Consider the following 9,916-nt stretch of genomic DNA (forward strand, 5'->3'; position numbering starts at 1 on the left):
GGTTTTGCCCTATAAACTCCTACACATCTCTCAAGACACAGCTCAGAAGTTACTTTTCCTGCAGTCATCACCCCTGACATCCCAGCAGTTAGGTGCTCATGTGGTCCCTCAGTAACATTTCTGTTATACTTCAGATGCTTCAGATTATAATTCTGTGTTGGGGTGGATGTCTGTCCTGCCAGACACTGAGCAAGGCACATGCCATCTGTGTGCTCCCACACCAGCACAGAGTAGCTGTTCCCCTCACGCTTCTTAAGGTGCACGCCGGCACACATGCACACCACCTCACATATGCTTTGGACCATGGCTGGACAGAGCCATGGGGGCCAAGCTATCACAAGGAGGAGGAGGAATGCACAGAGACGTGCCCCACACTCATCACTCCCCCATCAGATCCCAGGTCCTCCCTGACAGGGAAACTACCTCATCCTGACCGGGAGAGGGACAAGCTGAAGACTGAGGAGGAAGAAGAGATAGGATCTCAGAGTCACCTGCCAGCAGCTAAGGACCCTTGTCTCAAACTGTACATTTGGAGAGGGGTGGGTCCCCAGGGAGCATGCTCACTCTTGACAACTCTGACTCCAGGAAGCCCACAGGCTTCCTCCTCATCCTGCCTCTGGCCATGAGACATCCCACAGAGACTGGAAAAAACAGGAGTCGAATGGTCTCTGGCCCAGAAGAGACATGGGGGCTGCTGCAGGTGAGAGCTGAGTCCACCTGCCCTGGACGTCAATGCTCATGGTGACCGCTGACCAGAGAGACAGCCCATGGTGGGGAGGTGGGTGGCCTGAGTGAGTCCAAAGGATGTCCAAGATTATTCCAGTAACCCCCCTACACAGTGAGTATCTGTGCAGACACTGGCCAGGGAGAAGGAGGATGAGTTTTACTCTGAAAAGCTAAACCTCGGGTTGAGAATGACAACACCTTGTGTTTCTCAAGCAATCTCAGGTCCAAAAGCCTTCCACAGAATGTTTCTGCACACAAGCCTTATCCAACTCAGGCAACTGAGCAGCTTATCCCAAAGGCCAAGCATCCAACAATAGTTCTTTTGAAGCCCCAGCCCTTGCGGTTCAGTCCTCAAATGTACAGGATGTCTGTACCTGGACAGAGGATCCTATAGCCCTGGCCCCAGAGACTCAGCAAGGAGTAAAGGAAGGTCACATTCCCACATACATATACACACTCACACCATGGTCATAACACACTCACACACACACCTGACCACACACACACACACACACACACACACACACACTGACAAACGAGTCTAAGCAAGTTCCCCTTGAGCCCCACAAGGACTCACATGTTCCATGTGACGGTCACCTGGTGACTCTCACTCCAGCACACAAGGCTCTGACTTGCTCTCTCATTATTAAATTCCTGAACTGGACAAATCCACAGTGAAGTCCTCCGAAAACAAGAGGCAGAAAACAGTATTAAGGAACGTACTAGAAATAGCCTGTTTAGGTTGCCCCAGAGATTCTCTGTGCCCAATACTCCAGCCAGACTGGTGGAGCCCAGCACCTCTGTGAACAGTCGCTGGTGCATCTGGCCTCAAACTTAGCCAAGACGGACCTCTTCCCCACCCTGAGATCAAGAGCCGTTCCTCAGAGAGGGCCCCTGGTCTGCCAGAGGCTTGAAAGGAGAAACTCACCTATAGAGGAAGATCACCACCAAACACCTCCAAGGGCGCAGTGGCTGTATTGGCAGATTTACTCACTCTGATCTTGTTCACACTTTTCTTGTTCTCCTTTGAAGTCTCAAATTCCCAAACATAAATAATGACTGCTTTGAATTTTATATCAAAGGCTCAGCCTCCATGAAGGATATTACGCTGCCAACTTCAGATTCACTAAAATTAACTAATGGTCACCCATCACAATAGAAATAAAACTGTCTCACTGTTGTGTTGGTTATTCTGCCCCGTGCACATGAATCCAGCCTGGTCCTAACAAGTTACAGAGGGGCTGACAGTGAGGTTGGAGAAGTAAAGAGTCTGGAGCCAAATTTCCTCATTCTGAACCCTGACTCTCCTATGTATACCCTGGGGGACCTTGGGCAAGCTCTTGAACCCACACATTCCTTCAGTTTCCTAATCTATAAAATGGATCTGGGGCTTCCCTGGTGGCGCAGTGGTTGAGAATCTGCCTGCCAATGCAGGAGACACGGGTTCGAGCCCTGGTCTGGGAAGATCCCACATGCCGCGGAGCAACTGAGCCCGTGAGCCACAACTACTGAGCCTGCGCGTCTGGAGCCTGTGCTCAGCAACAGGAGAGGCCGCGACAGTGAGAGGCCCACGCACCGCGATGAAGAGTGGCCCCCGCTCGTCGCAACTAAAGCCCTTGCACAGAAACGAAGACCCAACACAGCCAAAAATAAATATAAATAAATAAATAAATTTATTAAAAGAAAAAAATGGATCTGGTAATAGCTCTGATGTCAAGAGTAGATTCAATGAGACAACACACATAACGTTTATAGAAGAGAACCAGGCTGTAGTAAGTGAACATAACTGTTACCTAACATAATTGAATGTATCGCCTTTCCTATTACAAGTGCAGAGGAGCGTTAAAGACTCACTCTGGCCAAGGGGTGAGTCATAAGATGCCATTTTCTGGGAATCACCAAAATCACAGGCCACAGGTATTGCCAGGCCATTGTCAGTAGAACACTGTCCTCCGCGTTTCATGGGGAATGTCTACAAGGTACAAGTAAGTCATTGCGTGAGGACAATAGCTTTCACTCTCTCAGAGATGCTGCCATTCTTAGAGGGCAAAGGCGAAACAATGCTTCCTCAGTCACTAAGATTATTTCAAAACCAGTCAAAGATCTTTCGATTTTCCTGATGACAGTCACTCAAGAGATCTGCGTCTCTGACAGCCCGGGCCACCATGCATGCCCTTCCTCGCTCTTGCTTGCTCTCTCTCTCCCTCTGTCCCCCTCCCCGAAACCCACTGCCCCCACACCCCCCTGTTGAATCCTCCTCTCCCATAGGTCTCTTCCCTAGCCTGGCTCAGAACTCCTGAGAGAAGCAGGACAGGAGCCATTACAGAAACCTCGTTAGGGGAACATGATGATAGGACAACATGCCCAACCTCAGTCACTTCCTTGTCTCTACACTTGGGAAACCAGCCCCAGCCAGCAGCCCTGTGCATCTGGTAGGATGAAACACTGGAAGAAGCCAAACTCAGGAAGAAGCCATTGTTGGTGCGGTACCTCTGCAGTGAGCTGATCCTCCAGTGCTGCAGGGGGGGACTTGTTGGGCACATGCCAGATGTCCAGGTCCTGGGCCTGGAATCGTAGTAGCCAGGGTTCAGGAGAGTGACACACACTCAGTCAGACCAGCCCAGGAGGTCCCACCAGCCAAAGACCCACACATGCAGCTCTCAGTTGAGCTGAGAGTTCTGGGCTCCAGGGGGCAGGTGCCCAGCAACGCTCATACTCTCCACCCTCTAGCACATGATGAGGCCCCCCACACACAAACAGCCTTGTTGGGAGGAAGTTGTGATTCAAGACATGGATTTCTTTCCTTCTTCTTCTCCAGCCCTACCTCCTCATCCCCATCTCCCACCCTCCCTTCCACACGCTCTGCTCCAGCCACACTCAGCTCCCCACTCTTTCCCAGCTGGGTGGTCAGTGCCACCAACCTTGTAGTCATCGCTGGTGGCCGCCTCTGCAGACCCAAAGGTGTGGTAAATGGTCCAGTTGCCGTCCCCTTCTGGGTAGTCTGCCCTGACGCCCTGCTGACTGGACCAGTGACCACCCACTGTGCACTTCCTGGACATGTGGTTCTCGTGCACGCAGGCCAGCAGGGTCCAGTCACCACCCCCAGAGGTCATGGCACAGAACGTCTGGTAGACAACACCATTCTCAGTGTGGAGGAAATACAGGCCATCTGCAGAGGGAACCAGCCCAGAAACCCCCTGTCTGAGAGCACAGGGTCCATCTCAGGCCCCGCAACCAAAATGGTCCTGGGAACTAGAAACATGGCCTAAAGCTCCTCCACTGAACCTTATCACTGAATGCCCCTACTGGCACTGGAGTCTCCCCGAGTTCAGAAGGCCATGCCCCGTGACTGAGGCAGAGCATAGAATTATCAAAACTTCCAGTGACGTTCCTCAACAATGTAAACATTGAAACCCAGCAATTCCACTCCTAGGTATATACTCAAAGCAATTGAAAACAGAGACTCACATGCTTCTACACCAGTGTTCACTGCAGCATTATTCACAAGAGCCAAAATGAGGTAACAACCCAAGTATCCACCAGCAGATGAATGGATAAACAAAATGTGTTGCATACATACAATGGGTAAGAAGGAATGAGGTTCTGACACATGCTACAACATGGATAAGCCTTGAAAACTTGATGTAAGTAAGTGAAACACAAATTGGCAAATACTGCATTATTCCATTTATATGAGGTACCTAAAATAGAAAAGTCATAGAGACATAGAATTTAACAGGGTACCTAAAATAGAAAAGTCATAGAGACATAGAATTTAACAAGGTACCTAAAATAGTAAAGTCATAGAGACATAGAATTTAACAGGGGCTGGGGGAGAGGAGGAATATGAAGTTATTGTTGATGAGTACAGAGTTTCTGTCTGAGGTGATGAAAAAGTTTGGGAAATAGTGGTGATTTTTCACACTAGATGCAAAATAGATGCACAACATTGTGCAGACAATCAATACTACTTAACAGTACACGTAAAATGATTAAAATGGCAATTTTTATATTATCTCAATTTTATCACAATTTTTAAAAATCTCCCAGTGGACAGAAATCTAACTGTCCAGATGGGCTTGGTGTCAATGCTTCATCACCTACCACAGGCACCACCTCTCTTTGATTTCCTTGCAGCTTCTGGGCAGAGATGGACAGAAAAATGACAGGTCCATTTCTCTTTCCATTGCATAACCGAAGTATTGACCACAGATAGAGAATATGCAGAGTTTTATTCTTACTACTGGTTTGACACAAAACCCAGCCTCTCCTTGCTACTAGTCCCAATCCCATTCCGCCACTGGAGCAGAGCCTCACTGCCTGGGATATAAGGTCCTGAGGTATCCAGCATCCTCTCCATTCAGCCCACCTGACCCAGCATCCAGCACAGGCTTATTGCATCCCTCCCTCCACACGACCTCATGCCTATGCTGGGCCCTGCCCTGGGCACAGGCCTTTCAAAGAAATCAAACATTCCCCCAAGAATTTACCTCAACAGAAAATTATGTTGAGAAGAATAAATAATAAAAGAAAGACAAGCCCAGGAGAGCAAAACACAGACTCTGAGATGAGACTGGATACTGGAGTGGCCAGTCTGGGGGCAGGGGGTTTATCTGGGGAAAGGATGCCAGTGGTTACTCAAAGAAGGTCTCCTAGTCCTGGTGACACCTTAGCTTATCCTGAGAGAATAGACATGACTTTTCATTTGGAAGAAAAGAGAATGCAAGGCAGGAAGTACAGCATGCCCAGAGGCAGGGAAAAAATAATAAAGCATGGTCCACCTGTCGGGAAATGTCAGTAGCTTAATGTGTCTGAAACATGAGGTGTAAGGTAGGAAGTGGTCAGAGCTGGCCAACAGGCCAACAGAGGTGTAGAATGAAGAACCCTGTGTGCTAGTCTAAACTTTGAAGAGTTTGCAGACAATTCAAAAAGTTTGGGAGAACAAAAAATCCCAAGCTTTCAGGTCAGAGGTATTCAATTATAAGAAGCTCAACACTTAGAGCTGAGGACTTGCAATTATACCTAACATATATGAGCCTGTTTCTTCATACCTAAAACGAAGCTAGTAAACAGTGGTTTGGTGAAGACCAGGTGAGACAATATTGAAGAACATGCTTTACTTGTTTGAAAAAATGCCTAAATGACAATGAAGAGAAAGACCAATTTTTATGCCATTGCTAGTCCTGCTGTGGGGAGGAAGACTGGGAAGAGAGCAGTCCTGGGAACAAAACAGACCATTAGGGGCTTCCCTGGTGGCGCAGTGGTTGAGAATCTGCCTGCCAATGCAGGGGACACGGGTTCGAGCCCGGGTCTGGGAAGATCCCACATGCCACAGAGCAGCTAGGCCCGTGAGCCACAACTACTGAGCCTGCGCGTCTGGAGCCTGTGCTCCGCAACAAGAGAGGCCGCGATAGTGAGAGGCCCACGACTGCGATGAAGAGTGGCCCCCGCTTGCCGCAAATGAAGAAAGCCCTCGCACAGAAACGAAGATCCAACACAGCCAAGAATGAATAAATAAATAAATAAATAAATGTTAAAAAAAAAACCAAACAGACCATTCGACCCCCTCTGGAAATCCCAAGACCAAGCCCACTGGAGTGAGGAGAGGCTGGGAGGGGACACAATTCTTACCACAGGCCCCTGAGGGCCACACAGAGGCACAGAGCTGGGACCCAGGACATGCCTCACCCAACACCCGAACTGCTTTCTACAGGCCAGATCCCACCAGATGCCAGAAATCAGCACTCAGCCTACAGGCATCTCAAGTCTGCAGCAGGAAGTGGTCTCTGTGCAGCTCAAAGACATCCCCTCTGCCCCAGAGTCTCCAGGACCCTGAGAACAGCCCAGGCCAGTTCTGTTATTGACATTTAGAGAAGGGGAGGAAGTGCTGCTCCAGGAGACAATCGCCTGCACTGCACCCTCTTGTGGCCACCATGAGAAACAGCAGGAAGCCAGGGTGGATCCCTGTAATCTAAGGAAAAACAAGATGAAGGTTACCTTCCTGACCATCGTTTTCCCCTCAGTCCCAGCTCCCACCCCTGTCCAGTCCTACAAAGACTTGAAGGCTAAGGATCCCTTGTCCTCCACACATCTCTGAGCTGGAATCCGGGCTCCCGCACTCAACAGATCTTGTCTGAGTCTCAGCAGCACAGTGCAGAGTCCCCTATTTCCCTCCACAATGGGGCCAGGAGCCAAGAGCTGACAGCCGGCTGGACCCTAAGAGCTTTCTCTCTAGAAGCTCAACAGACTATAAAAGACAAATCTTAAAGATCAACTAGCAGCATAGTGTCCAGATGCAGGGATTTCATGGACCTGTGTTATTTTCAAAAAAAAAAAAAAAACAGACATGGGGACAAGACTAATAAGAACTGGTGTTACTTTTGGTTTTTTGCTTGTGTCCTTCCTTCTGGCAAAACATACACAAAAAAATTGTTTTCAATTAAACATCAACCATCATCATCATTTTATAGAAAAAAAGATATTTTAAGAAGAAAATTGGAACTGATCATCTCAGAATACATATAAATCTTCAGTTGAAATAAATGTAGTTTCACACAGCGACACTACTTTGTCTTTTATTTTCTCATTTTCCCACAAACTGGTGAATATTTACTACAGATGAGCAAATGAAGAGACTACATTTCAGAATAAGTCAGTACAAACCACCTCTGATGCTTCAAGCTTCATCTATCATTTCTGTCCCAATGGCATTCTTCTGTTCTCAGATTCTCCCTTCAGCTATAATAGAATTGATCAGTTCACCCACAGTGATTACCGCATACCTAATACATCACTTTATTATATCGCTGATAACATCGCAAGCCTTAGGCTAAGATTGAGCCTTTTGTTGTTGTTGTTGTTAAGCTAACATTTTCTGTCTTTGTAGGTTCAAGGTATTGACTTACACAAAATACTCGGATACATTGATAAAGGAAACTAAAACAGTGCCCAAGAAAAACTCCAAAGAAAACTTATGCTTCTTGGGACTTCCCTGGTGGCACAGTGGTTAAGAATCAGCCTGCCAATGCAGGGGACACGGGTTCAAGCCCTGGCCCAGGAAGATCCCACATGCCATGGAGCAGCTAAGCCCGTGCACCACAACTACGGAGCCTGTGCTCTAGAGCCCATGAGCCACATCTACTGAGCCCGCGTGTCACAACTACTGAGCCTGCGTGCCACAACTACTGAGCCCACGTGCCACAACTACTGAAGCCCACGCGCCTAGAGCTCATGCTCTGCAACAAGAGAAGCCACCACAATGAGAAGCCCACACACCACAACAAAGAGTAGTCCCCACTCACCACAACTAGAGAAAGCCTGCGTGCAGCAACGAAGACCCAGCGCAGCCAAAAATAAATAAATAAATTTATTTTTAAAAAAAAGAAAACTTATGCTTCTTGTAATACGTTCTTTTATTGATTCTAAGACATAGCTTTTCATATTTTGACATCTTTAATTTCATTGTGCATCTCATCCTTCATGAGATATAAATTATGGAATGACCTAAAGTTGACAGCACCTAAGCATCTGGGGAAATGGTAGAAGTAAACTTAGGGACAGCACCCCTTCAAACCACCTACATCCAGTCACAACCAATGACTGTGTCCCATTTATTCTACCTCCTACTTCCTCTTAAATCTGTTTTCTACACCACCACCCTCAAGTCTTACTGCCTCTGACGCTTGATTAGTTCAGGTCTAGATCAGTTACAAGACTTTCATCTGGGACTAATAGAAAACCCACCTCAAAGTGGCTTAAACAAAAAGTAAATACATCACCTTATGAAATAGGAAATTTAGAGGCAGGGCAGTCTCAGGATTGATTGACTCAGCACCAGCTCACTGTCTTCAAGACCCCAGCACTTTCAGCCTCTCTACCCTGGCTCATCCTCTGGCTGAGAGTAAAATGTCTGTCAGTGCTCCAAGCAGCACCTGTGTAATAGTTTTGTAGATCTACCATAACAAAACACCACAGACTTGTGTGGGAGGAGGGCACTTAAACAACAGTGTATTTTCTCAAATTTCTGGAAGGTAGTAGTCCTAGATCAAATGTTGGCAGGTCTAGGTCCTTGAGAGGCCTCTCTCCTTGGCTTGCAGATTGCGGATGGCCACCTTCTGACTGTGTCCTCACAAGGTCTTTCCTCTGTGATGCATCCCTCATGACTCTGTGTCCAAATTGTTTCCTCTTGTAAGGATACCAATAAGAGTGGATTGGACCCAAGCTTAATGGCCTCATTTTAACTTCAAAAACTCTTTAAAGACCCAATCCCCAAATGCACTCATGTTCTGAGGTACTCAGGGTTAGAGTTCTGGTATGAATTTGGGGGGAACACATTTCAACACATCATAATCTAAATTTTTTTATAAATTTTTTATTGAAGTAGAGTTGATTTACAATGTTGTGCCAATCTCTGCTGTACAGAATAGTGACTCAATTATACACATATAGACAATTCTTTTTTTATATTCTTTTCCATTATGGTTTATCACAAGATATTAAATATTGTTCCCTGTGTTATATAGTAGGACCTTGTTGTTTATCCATCCTGTATATAATGGTTTACATCTGCTAATCCCAAACTCCCAGTCCTTCCCTCCCCCATACCCTTCCCCCTTGGCAACCACAAGTCTGTCCTCCATGTCTGTGAGTCTGTTTCTGTTTTGTAGATAGGTTCATTTGTGCCATATTTTAGATTCCATATATAAGTGATACCATATGCTATTAGTCTTTCTCTTTCTGACTTACTTCACTTAGTATGATAATCTCTAGATGCATCCATGTTGCTGCAAATGGCAATATTTCATTCTTTTTTATGACTGAGTAGTATTCCATTGTATATATGTACCACATCTTCTTTATCCATTCATCTGTCGATGGACATTTAAGTTTTTTCCATGTTTTGGATATTGTGAATAGTGCTGCTGTGAACATAGGGATGCGTGTATCCTTTTTAATTATAGTTTTGTCTGGGTATACTCCCAGGAGTGGGATTCTTGGATCATATGGTAATTCTATTTTTAGTTTTCTGAGGAACCTCCCCACTGTTTTCCATAGTGGCTGCACCAACTGACATTCCCACCAACAGTGTAGGAGGACTCCTTTTTCTCCACACCCTCTCCAGCATTTGTTATTTGTAGACTTTTCAATGATGGCCATTCTGACTGGTATGAGGTGGTACCTCATTGTAGAT

The 9,916-nt window shown here is 46.6% G+C and overlaps 1 pseudogene; it reads right to left on the bottom strand.

Moving 5' to 3' along the window:
* Positions 1 to 424: 424 nt before the first annotated feature.
* Positions 425 to 4,913, bottom strand: LOC103018536 (intelectin-2-like; annotated as a pseudogene).
* Positions 4,914 to 9,916: the final 5,003 nt, after the last annotated feature.

Source organism: Balaenoptera acutorostrata, chromosome 1 (genome assembly GCF_949987535.1).
Source record: "Balaenoptera acutorostrata chromosome 1, mBalAcu1.1, whole genome shotgun sequence".
Lineage (NCBI taxonomy): Eukaryota > Metazoa > Chordata > Mammalia > Artiodactyla > Balaenopteridae > Balaenoptera > Balaenoptera acutorostrata.